The sequence below is a fragment of the Furipterus horrens genome, unplaced genomic scaffold (assembly GCF_987537825.1).
Source record: "Furipterus horrens unplaced genomic scaffold, mFurHor1.1.pri manual_scaffold_5, whole genome shotgun sequence".
In the NCBI taxonomy this organism is placed as follows: domain Eukaryota; kingdom Metazoa; phylum Chordata; class Mammalia; order Chiroptera; family Furipteridae; genus Furipterus; species Furipterus horrens.
Genome location: NW_028327175.1, coordinates 149,480,991 through 149,493,941, shown reverse-complemented (window position 1 = coordinate 149,493,941; position 12,951 = coordinate 149,480,991). Strand labels below are relative to the sequence as shown.

The following is a 12,951-nucleotide window of genomic DNA, read 5'->3' as shown; positions in this document are numbered from 1 at the left end:
TGTTGCTGCATGGCAATGAGCAAAGAAGATTGATTTCAAACATTTGAATGCTTGAATACAAAACTATATTATAAAAGTGAGGAGAAAGATAATCAAAATTGTTTTCTTTCTTTTTTTTTTTTTGTTGCCCTGGTTACTTGGATTGGTGACCATGATTAGATAAAACATTGATAATATCAAGTGATGATATTGTCTACAAAAATTATTTTTTCATTACACCATGAATGAATTTCTAAAACATTATTTTAAAAATGTTTTCCACTTTCATGAATGCTGGATTCCTAATTTTATATCTTTTTAGTTAATGAAGTTTCACTTCATTCATTCATTCATTTGGTGTCTATTCTTATGTTTTGATAGGTACAAATATGTCTAAGGAATAATTCCTGTGCTTTAGGGATTTATTACTTAGTAAGTGATATGGAATAAATTACCAAGTAAGTATAGTTTAAATCCAAATGAAATTCATGCTAAAAGAGATGAATGAGTATCTTGTGCCTCATAAGAAAACACAATTAATTCTTGTTATCAGGGAAGGCTGCAGACATTGTAACTGGGTCTTAAAAGATAAGTAGTATTTTAGTAACAGGAAAGAATTCAAAGGGCATATCCTTGGCTAAGAAAACAGCAGTAACAAGTACATAGAGGAATGTCCCTGACATATTCAGGCCACTATTGGTGATGTTCAATATGGGATGAAATGTAGTGAGATAGCAGAGAGTTAATTAGAAAATAGACCAATTTGATAAAGAGAGAAGCTGAAGTTATTTCTCTGACAATTACCAAAATGTGTTTATTGCTGAATCTATTAAAATAACTGAGAATAACGTATTTTACAAGCACATTTTATCTGGAGGAAATCTCAGAGATTATCTAGTTTAATTTCTCTCTTTCTCCCCAAATAGAGGCATATAGAGAGGTTAAGTATTTTTAATCAAGACCATACAGCCAGTTAGGCCAAAATCTCAGGTTAATATAACTGGTCTGTAGCTCTTTCTACTAGAGGAAGTGGAAGAGAGGCTGCTGGGTTGTGAGGCAAAAGAGAGCTCCAAGGTAGAAATACTGCCCATTACTAATGGTAAAGAAAGCAGTAATTTTCTAGTTTTGTAGGTAGGTGGTGGCCTAAATTTGATGTAGGTACCTCAATGTAACAGATATGCCAGGAGATGCATTTTCTGTTTCCTGTATTGAAGCATTCCTAAAAACCACGTATTGGTACACCCAGGTAGTCAGATTCATGTCCTGTGAGTTATTTCCCTACAACAGCTACTTGACCAGACATGGGAATCTGTTTCCTGTTGATTCAACTTTGTTCCTGGGAATTTGGAATTGGGAAGGCTGAGATGAAAGATCATGTTGGGTAGAGACTAGCACTGGAATTCTAAGAAGTTAAAGCCAGGTGTAAGAAGAGATGGGAATACAATAATGTGAGTTACAAAAATGGAGAAAAATGAGAATTTTTGCAGAGAGAAGCAGGCAGAGGAATGAAGTAGAGCCTCAGTGGTACCCATCCCCAGCTAAATTTCCCCTTGGGCCCAGTGATATCTAACTTCATCTTTTCATGTGACATCAGTGATCTCTAATGTCTTTGAGCTGGCTGTATGCAGGGAAAGCAGCTTTGATTTCAAAAATCATTTTACTCTATGACTCTTTTACCTCCAAATTGTGAGTAACCCTTCCGTTTTCTTTTGAGTTGTTTTTTCTGTCCTTTTCTTCAATACAAAAAAAGCAAGAAACCCCTCACAAACCCTACCTTACCCATTTTGTTATTTGGGGAAAAATGCTCACTTTTAATCTGCTGAGTCAGGATTACCTCATTCAATTACCACAGGACAATGAAAATTGTTGAAAGTGTTCTTGAGGGTTTCCCGCACCAGACCAACATGTATTTGAATTGCCTCCAGACCTGGAAACTGTTATCAACAATCTTCCTCCATCTGTTGCAAAAATAGTTTTCAGTTGAATGAACAACTTGAAAATCCAAAGAACAGACAAGTTATTTTTAATGGTTTCCTTTTCCTTGTTTATTATTATTGTCATTAAAGAGGCAGTGGATCTTGGCAGAGATACTGAAATGAGTACTTTCTGTAAGAAGGGAAAAATCAGTATAGATACCATGCTGGGGCAGTAGTCCCAGAAACAACTTTCTTTTTCTCATTTTAAAATCTTCACCCAAGGATATGTGGATATGTTTTTTTATTGATTTTTAGGAAGAGAAGATGATATATTTTTTTATCATAGAATTATTTTTAATGTCCAGTGTGTACAGTATGGAGGCCAGAGCCTTCTCCCAGATTCAAATTTATAAATTCTCAATCAGCTGGTGAGGCCAGTAGGGACACTTTTTTTTTGTCTATTTGGTTTCTCGGAAGACTTCATTCAAATCCTAAGTAGTCATCTGCTCTGGTGGAATTATATTCTTGATCTTCTCCAGATCTTTCTCATATTGCTCAATCCTAGCCTTGGAGAGAGATAAAAACTCAGCACAACTTTTCACATCTTATTTTTCTTCAGCATCCACCAGGCACTATATTTATCCTCTGGCACAGGAACCTTCAGGGCATTAAACTTCTTCTCAAAGTCATCCACCAAGCTGGCCTTCGCTATATTGGCTTTGTAGTAAGTCCAGTCAATAGTAAGTACATTCTCAGGTTGAGTGGCCAACCTGAAGGTGAGGGTCCCTGTTCCAGGATTTCAGGGAGTTAGCAATGGCCTTCTGGTTTTGGGGTATTATCTCCCCCAAAACAACCCAGTCAAAGGCTTTCAGAGCAAGTTTTCGCCCAACCATCTTGAGATCCTTCACTGACCCCAGAGGTCCACATTCCCCAGGAGCAAGTCTTAATATATATATATATATATATATATATATATATATATATATATACACACACACATGTGTGTGTGTGTGTGTGTGTGTGTGTGTGTATTTATGGAGAGAGAGAGAGACATCAATCATTTCTGCAACCTAGGTATGAGCCCTGACCAAGGACTGAACCTACAATTTTTCCAACCAAGGTTTCTCTCAGGATAATGAACCATCATAAATCTTTCTAACTGGGAAAAAATGTATGTTTTTAACTAGTTTGAGACTAATCAATATATAAGAAATATATTTCAATTAAAATACATTTCTTTTTATAAGAATAAATATAAATATTATATGTTTATAAATAATCAATAATTTACTTATAAATTATAAACACAAATTTATAAGACCCATCATAACCATTCCTAAATCATTTTGCCTGGAAAGTACCACATGTCCTATTTATTAAAAATTGATGTGCCTACTGCTTTTTGAAAGTGCTGCTTTTGTTTTTGTAAAGTTTCTAGCAAATATATAAATAAACAAATGGACACAAGAAAGTGGTTGAATTGGCCAGGGTGTTCAAGACATTCAATAACTGAAATCTTACTGTAGATTTGTAGTAGATTTAGAAAGACCAAAGAAACAACTTAATCCAGGCTTTAGGTTCTTGGAAAGAAGGAGCCTTCATAGGGAGATTCCTACTGGGGCAGTGAGGGTGTCACTTTGCTACTTTTAGTTTAGGGGACATGGTGGCTTAATATTCACACTTCTGTCCCTTTCTTTGCAGAAGGAATCACCTACAAGCCTCATTATCCTCTTTAAGCTACAGCCAATACCTACAGATCAAGGACCACCTGCAGGTAACTTTAATCAGGCAAAATAAATACAGATTCTGTGTGAGGCATTGGGTTCAGGAGGTCTGCTCACCGGTGCTATTCCTGACCAACCGTATACTGAACTCATCATTTGCTCAGAATTGACCCCTCTTGTTTAAGCAACAATTTCCTTCATGGGCCCCTTGTCTACTGGATCCTGTTGTGCATGTAGAACTCGTCCTTCAGAGTGCAAAGGCCAGCTTTTCCTGACTAGTTGTCTCTCTGGGACCCTGTGCTATAGTTGAGGCATCAGGAAAGAGGAATTAGGTTTTAAATGTTGATTTCCACACTTAGTATCATTCTCTGGGCTGCTGCTACTCAGTCTCTTGTGTCTTGTTCTCTTCATCTGTAAAATATGAAGACTGAGAGCTGGATTGCAAAACTGCTTTTAAGAAATGGGTAAAATCTATATTAGATAAAATGTATATAAAGTGTCTAAAAACCTAGACATATGGCAAGGCTCTCAGAATAAAGTAAGGCTGCTTCTATGAGAAATTTGGCTTTGGATTCTCAGAGTTTCTATTATTATTATTACTGAACAGTAATTAAAACACATGGTCAGATTTTCATATTTACTAATGAACAAGTACAGCAGTATTGAAAATGTATGTGCAAAGTACAACTCCTGCTTCAGGCCCTGATTTAAATAATTGCTTCAGGTTTTATGGAATACCTAAGACTAATCTTGTAGAATAAACTTGCTAATATGAGACTTAAAAAAATACTGGCTCAGCACTTGAATTTATTTTTTTCTCTTAAAATAGCATTTATAAATATACAATAGAAGTGAAAAATGATTTTAAGGGGAACATTGCAGCCCTGTAATCTCTGTTTTTTTTTTTTCATAAAAGAAGCATCTGCATTTTATGCCCTTAGAATCACATCTCCTAGTTGCTGAATACTGAAAAGCTGTCTTTTATTTGAGAAAATAAAAAAATAAGATTGTTAGTTTATTAGCATAAAGGGAAAGCACTTTAAATTTATTCAAATCATGAAATGCTAAAAAAAATAAATTTGGTTTAATTTAAAGTACTTTAATCCTCACAGGGCTTTGGCTGGAGTATAACATAAGCTTGTTTCTACACATGTGGCAGACCTCTCAGGGTTGTTACTACTGACAAAGTGAATTAAGAGTAGAGACATGCAACTTAGATAGGTTCTCAGAATTCATCGTCCAAAGAGAGTTTGTGACTAGAAGAGAAATGGTAATTCTATTCATTTATCATCTTCATTCACTAGGAGAATTGGAGCCTTAAAAGTCATAGTGTCCCAGGAAGAACATGGTTTCTCCTTATAGGAAAGTCTGGAGAATAGTGGTTTGAACTTATCTCTGTCACTGGTCATTGCACATGTTTGGATCCTGGGATTTTAAGTACGTGATCTTTACATTTGAGTTGCTGAGAGAATGAGGTTTTTATTTATCTAACTGCATTGTCAGAACCTTGAGAGTACATTTAGAATTGAGCCCTAGCTCAAATTACTGTTGTGGGTAAAATTTATCCCCCCCAAATTCATATGTTAAAGCCTTATCTCTAGTACCTTAGAATGGACATTATTTGGGTTTAGAATCTTTAACAGGGATAATCAAATTATGATGTGGTCAGTAGGATAGGCCTAGTCTAATATGACTGGTGTATGAATTAAAGAGGAAAATTATATATAGACATACACACAGGGAGAATGCCATGTGAACATGAGTATGGCCTTCTCTAAACCAGTGAGAGAGGCCTGAAACAAATCTTTCCCTCACACCCTTCACTAAAACCAACCCTGTCAACAACTTGCTTTTGGACTTCTAATCTCCAGAATTATGAGAAAATAAATTTTTGTTGTTTAAGACACTCAGATTGTGGTAATTTGTTATGATAGACCTAGTAAACTAATACAATTGCTTACTAGCTGCGTGACTTGGACTAATTATTTAAAAAATATATATCTTAGTTCTCCCAATGTAAAATGAGAATGATTAAAACAGAATATTTAAATGAGTTCTGGAGTGAGTCCTTGAATTTTTACTCTGGCTCTACCACTTAATATATGTGTAATCTTGAGCAAGTTGCCTTACCTCTTTCTGCCTTAGTGTTCTCCTTCGTGAAATGAAGGTAATAGTATTATCTATCTTCTAAGTCTGATGTGAGCAATGAAATTAGTTAATGAGTGTAAAGCATTTAGGACTATATCTGGCATTTGCTAAGTACTTTATAAATTTTAGCTAATATTTTGGAATATTAGAGTGTATGAAACATAACATAGTGCCCAGTACATGGTAAATTTCTAATAAATGTTTATTATTATATTACTTTCTTCTTACTAATCATCTTAAGTGGTCTAATAACAATAAAAAAATTCAAAAGTCCCCAATAAAATTTTTATCAATTAAAATTATAAAAGACAGTAATTGAAATTAAATTCTACATTATGTTATTTATTCATATATAATTATTTGTCATACTGCCTATAAGATCTTCAAAAGCTGTCATTGTTTCCTCATATTCAACAATAAAAATCTATTATTATTTTTGAAGATCTCATTCATGTCCTTCTGTTTTTATGTTTCTTTAAATGAATATGCCATGCTCTTTTATATTTTCCTTCAGTAGAATTAGAGCAGAATTTTCTAGAACTAATATTTTACTTAGAAAGAAAATCTTCAATATTATGCTAATAGGAGGATGGCTGGTTTCCTTTACCTTTACTCTTTTCATTTTCCCTTTTCTCCATTCTCTAAAAGAGTGTTAAAATTGGAAATATATTTCTTATAGCTATACTTAATAAAATTAAGATATAAGGACTTAATGATTCATTAAGATGACAGTTTCTGTAATTAAGACAAAATAATTCTTAGTAAATGACTTCAACTATCAGAAAGAAGTGACTTTTAAACTGATTCAAAAGAGAACAAAAGAAGACAGCTCTTATTACTAAAAGTATTTCCTCTTTTAATTCACAATTCATATTTCAGTTAAGGAATGAAAACTTTTTCTTCAGGAAGAAACTTACAATTCGGGCTTTTATAATGTAAAGTTTTCCTAAAATGAGAAATAGCCTACTGGCTCTCAAGTCAGTTACAGGTGTAGTTGTTGAATACAGAAGAATAGCAAACACTCACTGATGGCATTGACTACATTATGATTGCTGTACTGTGGTGAGAGGCCATTTCTACAGTGGAGGGGAGATTGTAGTTTCCTTGTTTGTTTATTGTTTTTGTTTTTCTAATCAACGTACATTACTCAGGGTCCAAGCTGGAATACAGATGCCTTACTCAAAGAGACAGCTGAAGAGTTTTAATGAGGGACTCTCTATAAGAGGTGTGGGATGGAATAAAGAAACCAACCAGAAGCATAGGCTAGTGCAAGTGAAAAGACATCACCACTTCTAGGTATTAAATGGCAAGGTGAGGGGCAGGCAGCTGAAATCACAGGAAATATAGCTCTGACAAGAATTGTGGCTGTAGACAAGAGGAATGAACCACTGCCAAACCACACTGGCAGCAAGGTAGTAGGGGGAATAAATTCTCTGACCTATTTATGTCCCTACCTTCTGATACCTTGCCAGAATCTGCCAGTGGGTGAATGCCGGAAGCCAGAGAGCAAGGAAGCTAGTGACAGCAGTCCTTGACTTAGAAGTCGACCTTCTTAGGCAGAAAATAGGGCACAGAAAAGCTGAAAATGGGTCTGGAAGGGCAAACTAAGATAAAGTGCACAAAAAAGTTTTGATATCTTAAATGGAAACTGTATCCTACATATGGGACCTGGTTGAATGTTAATTAGAATAGCGGTGATCATTTTTCAAATATTCAAATGTGGCATTGAATTAATTCTTTTATACTTGATAATAATCTCAGTCCACAAAAATAATCTTTGATATGTTCAGTTCAAATGTTATTTTCTTCCTGCTGGTGGGCTACTAAATGTTTGTCATAACTTGGTGCTTTACTACTTATGTAGCTGAATATTCACTCTCATTTTATCATTCACAGTGCACCTAGAAAGTTACTGATCTCATATATAATCATAATCCTTGTATGGAAGTTGGGAGGAACAAAAGATAAAAGTGATGCTTTGTTGAAGAGTGAGCCTGATGTGCTCTTGAGTGATAGACTGTGCATCAATCTTGCAATAATTACTTCTGTTTTCTTAGTCATCACATCAAATTAATCAAGTCTTGATGACTTAATATTCAACTTCAGGGAGCATTTAAGCTAAGCCAACCATATGGTGAGTGATTAAGGGTATAACTCTGGAGTCGTATTGCCACTGTTTAAACTGCTGCTCAACAGTGAATTAGTGGTGCAAGCTTGGGCAAGTACTTTAACATTTTAAAATTTATTTTTCTGATTTATAAAATAGATTTGATACTATTAATTACATTATAAGGTAATTGTAAAGCTTACACAAAAATATAAATGTAAAAATATTTCACATAATGTTTGGTGCATGTAATAATTATGACCCTGAAAACCAACAAGATGTACCATTTGGAGAGAATCTATAATGAGTATAATCAGGCTTAATATTGGGCCTATACTACTTAGAAGACTGCCCTTGCTAACATGAAATTATATACAAATGGAAAACATGCCTTCTTGAGGCAGCATAGACAAAAAGGAGGGAGAAATTATAGAAAGAAGAAAAAAACAAAGATAAAAGAGAATCTTAGGACATGGACAGCACTGGAGATTCCCAGGGGAAAGTGAGGATAAGGGGACTGATGGTATAATGGAAAAAATGCAATAAAGATGTAGAAAAAGAGAGAGAATCTCCAAAATAGCAATTTTCTTGTTTTTCAGAAGTTGATTTAAATGACCATTCAATAAAAGTATAGAAGTCATATATTTCATTATAAACCTATATAATTAAAAAATATTTAAGATTAGGCAGGTCAGAACCTTCTCAAAATGGACTGAGGTGGGCTAGAGAATGAGAATTGACATGAAAACATTTCTGCCTTTAGACAAAGAAAATGTGGATCCTAGTACTAGAAATACAATTGCCTATGATTTTGAATGAGCTTCTTCTCTGAAATTCAGTTTTCTTTTTTTCTTCTGCCTGAGATCCAAAAAAGAATAGGAAGATATTTAATTCTGATTTCCTGGAATAGGGTAAAGTCAGTTAAACTATGTGAAATTCAGAAAACTAGAGATGACTACCTAAGTCTGTACTGTATTAAATCTGTACTAAATATAGTGAATGGTGTTTATTTTTTTATCTACTCATTAAATCCCAGTCAAAGGTAGCCATTATTTTCCAGGTAAAAGCACATAAATAAAAGTATAAGGAATTAAAGAATTGTTGCGACTTGGAAAAAATCTTGTTTCCTAGTTATTTTGGAATGTTGCTTGCCTTCAGAAAACATAGCATAACTTATCTTGGCTAATATTTGATCCTTTGATTAAGCCCAAAGACTCACAATGCATGAAAATATGTTTGGTATGTTGAACTCTTCACTAAGGAGCTTTATCAAGTTTGTCTCTAGCTTATAAACAATAGAATAGTGTCTATTTGAAATAATTCAGCTACACACATTAGCATTCTTGACTTTTTCATTGTTAAATTTGGAATATTAATTTAATCAGACTATGTTTTTTCTCTACTAAAAAAGGAATTCCATTTAAATGCCTTTGCTTCATATAGGATATTGTTAGGTATAGTGTTTGAATTAAGTGTGTGTTGGGTCTTTGTGTATGTGCATGGATGTGTGTTATGTTTGTATGTTTTGAGCCTTATTCAGAACTTGGGTCTGTAATTTCATCCAAAGATACTAGAAGGACAATTTTAAAGTTCTACTCTGTATAAATGTAAAAAGTAAGCAACATATTTTTTTCGAGATAACTCACTTCTTCCATTATTGGTTACTCTTCCTTTCTTGTGTTCTCAACTCCCAGTAGTATACTGTGCAATTACTTCCGTTCCATCCCACATCAATTTTTTATTTCCAGTGGTTGTTATCTCATCACTTAGAGATCAAGTTTTTCTTCTTGCTTAAAATGGTAAAATAAGTAAACAGCAACAGCTACTTCTGGATGTTTATGATAATGGTATCAATGAGAGTTATCTTTTATTGAGCACTTCTGGTTTTACAGACACTATATTTACATGTATCATCTTGAATTCTTTTAACAAACTGTAAAGTAGACTATATTATCATTCACAGTTTCAGAGAGCTTGAATAGTTTATCCAAAATTTAAGAACTAGTAAATTCCTAAACCATGATTCAAATTCAGGACTGCCCCAAAGTTCTCATTCTACCACAACAAACTGACTTAAATCACAATGACTATGCACATGGTAGTCAATACCATACATGGTGTGGCATGTGAGTTAGCATATGGTATAATCTAGAGAATATTTCATGTATGGTATACACATTGGGGCAAAAGTAGGCTTATAGTTGTAAGTACATGAAACACAGCTTTTATTATTGTATTATTATTCATTAATTATTGTACTGTATTTTCCATATGAATATCTGTAAACCTGCTTTAGTCCACTATATACAGTGGAATATTACATAGTAATAAAAAGAACAAAATCTAGTCATTTGGGACAATATGGATGAAACTAGAGGGTATTATGCTGAGTAAAATAAGTCAGGCAGAGAAAGATTAATACCATATGGTTTAACTTATACATGAAATCTAAAAAATCAAAACAAATGAACAAATAAAACAAACAAGAAAAAGAAAAGACTCATAAACAGAGACCAAAGGGATGGTTGCCAGAGGAGAGGGTATTGGGGGGATGGACACAAAAGGTAGGGGAAATATAGCCAATAACATTGTGATAAGTTTTCATGGTAACAGATAATTACTAGACTTAGTGGGGTATAAAAATGTTGAATCACTACATTGTACACCTGAAACTAATATAATATTGCATACCAACTATTCTTAAATTAAAAGTGCCAGTTACATCAATTAAGCTGATAGTGTTGTTCACATCTTTAAATATTCTTACAGATCTTATGTTTAACTCTTTCAGTTACTAAGAGAGAGATATTGAAATATTCAACTCTAAGTGTTGAATTGTCTATTTCCCTCTTCAATACTGTAAGTTTTTGCTTCATGAATTTTGGAACTCAGTTGCCAAGTGTGTATACCTTTATAATTCTATATTTTTCTGATGTAATTTGATTATTATAAAATTACTTTTTGTTTCTAGGAATGTTGCTTTAGGTCTATTTATTCTAGTAGTAATACAGTGCCTCCAGATCTTTTATGACTGCATTTTCCATTTGTCTTTTTCCATCTATTTACTTTTACCTATTTATATATATTCTTATAGATGGTATATGGTTGAATCTTTATTCCATTTGACAGTCTCCACCTTTTGATTAGATTATTTGGGGTCCACTCATATTTAATATAATGATTGCTATGTTTGGATTTATATCTGACATTTTATTATTTTTCTATAAATCTCATGTCATTTCCTCCTTTGATATCTTCTTTTTTGTTTGTTTAACAAATATTTTTCTGCATACCATGTTCATTCCTCCATTGATATTTATCTATTTTTAGAATTGTTTATTCTGTGATTGCTCTAGAGATAATAATATACATTTTATCTTATGCAAATTTTCAGGTTAATACTAATGCAATTCTGATAAAATATAGAAACTTTGCTGCAATGTAGCTCCATTTCCTCCCCTCGTCTTTATGCTAAATTAACATATGTTATACTTAAAAATAGTACAAACCCAACTAGCAGGGCTATTATTATTGCTTCTTAAAAAGCTTTATGTTTTTAGAGAAACTAGGAGAAGCAAAGAGAAAATAAAAATTTATGTAGTATCTTAGTCAGTTCAGACTGCTTTAATAGAATACCAGGGAGGGGGTGGCTTACAAACAACAAACATTCATTTCTCACTTCTTAAAGCTGTGAAATTCTTAAAGCCGGCTTGCTTCCTAGTTTGTTAACAGCTATTTTCTAGCTGTAACTTCACATGACAGAAGGGGCTAGAGAACCTCTCTGGGGTCTCTTTTATAAGGATACTAATCCCATTGATGAGGGCTCCATTCTCATGACATAATCACCTCCCATAGGTGTCCCCTCCTAATACTATCACATTGAGGGTTAGAATCTCAACATGTGAATTTTGGAGTTGGAATACCGTCAGTCCATGACATATAGTCATTATATTTACTCACATATTTTTCATTATTTCTGCTCTTCATTTCTTCCTGTGGACTCAAGTTACTGTTTGGTGTCATTTTCTTTTAGCCTGAAAGACTTTCTTTTGTAGTTCTCGTAAGGGAGGTCTGCTAGAAATGAATTATCTCAGTTTTTATTAATTTGTGACTGTCTTTGTTTCACCTTCATTTGTGAAGGATAGTTTTGCTTTGTTGACAGATTGTTTTTCTTCCCCAACATTTTGAATATGTCATTCCTAAGCCTTCTAGCCTTCATTGTCTGTGATGAGAAGTCAGCCATTAATCATATTGTTTTTCCCTGGTGTGTCATGGGCCATTGTTTTCTTGTTTTTAAGAATTCTTTTCTCTTCCTTTCAGTGGTTTGATATGTTTAGATGTGTATCTCTTTGTGTTTATTTATTTCTGTTCCTTGTAATTTTTGCATCTATATAATTTTTTTTTCATAAAACTTGGGAAATTTTCAGCCATTATTTCTTTAAAAATTTTTTCTTATTTTTCTTCCTTAATTCTATTATTATTATTACACATGTGTTGATATATTTGAATTTGTCCCACAGTTTTCTGAGACTTTGTTCAATTTTATTCAAACTTTTTTACTTTGTTTTTCAGATTGGGCCACTTCTTTTGATATATCTCCACCAGCAGGAAGTTTACAAATTAAATTTGACATTGCAGATTAATATCTTTTTCTCTTGTTTTAATTTCTTCTCATCTGGCCTCAACTTTTCAATTTAAAGAAGTGACAATGTCCAATGAACTCCTGAACAGGAGATAAATATAGACAGTGGAAACACCTCCACCCTCAAAACCCAAGGCTTCTCTGCAAATGGACTAAATGGAATAGCGTGGTTCTGATCAGTTTAGGTATGGAACAAAATTTGCCTGCTCTACAGCTCACAGTGAACAGAACTCACCTTCTTGAGATGGTAATTAGTGACTATTTATTTGTTTCTCAAGTAAACACTTTGTGTGTGTTTGTTTGGTTCAGAGGGAATTGGTAATCTCACTTCCTACACTAAATGGATAATCCAAGTGTTCCTTCCAAAAAAGACTACATGTCCTAGGAGGAATTCTCGTAAATACAATATTCTATTCAACAAGTTACATATCTTCT

The 12,951-nt window shown here is 33.6% G+C and overlaps 1 pseudogene; it reads right to left on the bottom strand.

The window, feature by feature from the left end:
* Positions 1-2,302: 2,302 nt before the first annotated feature.
* LOC150010091 (ATP synthase peripheral stalk subunit d, mitochondrial-like) lies at positions 2,303-2,788 on the bottom strand (annotated as a pseudogene).
* Positions 2,789-12,951: the final 10,163 nt, after the last annotated feature.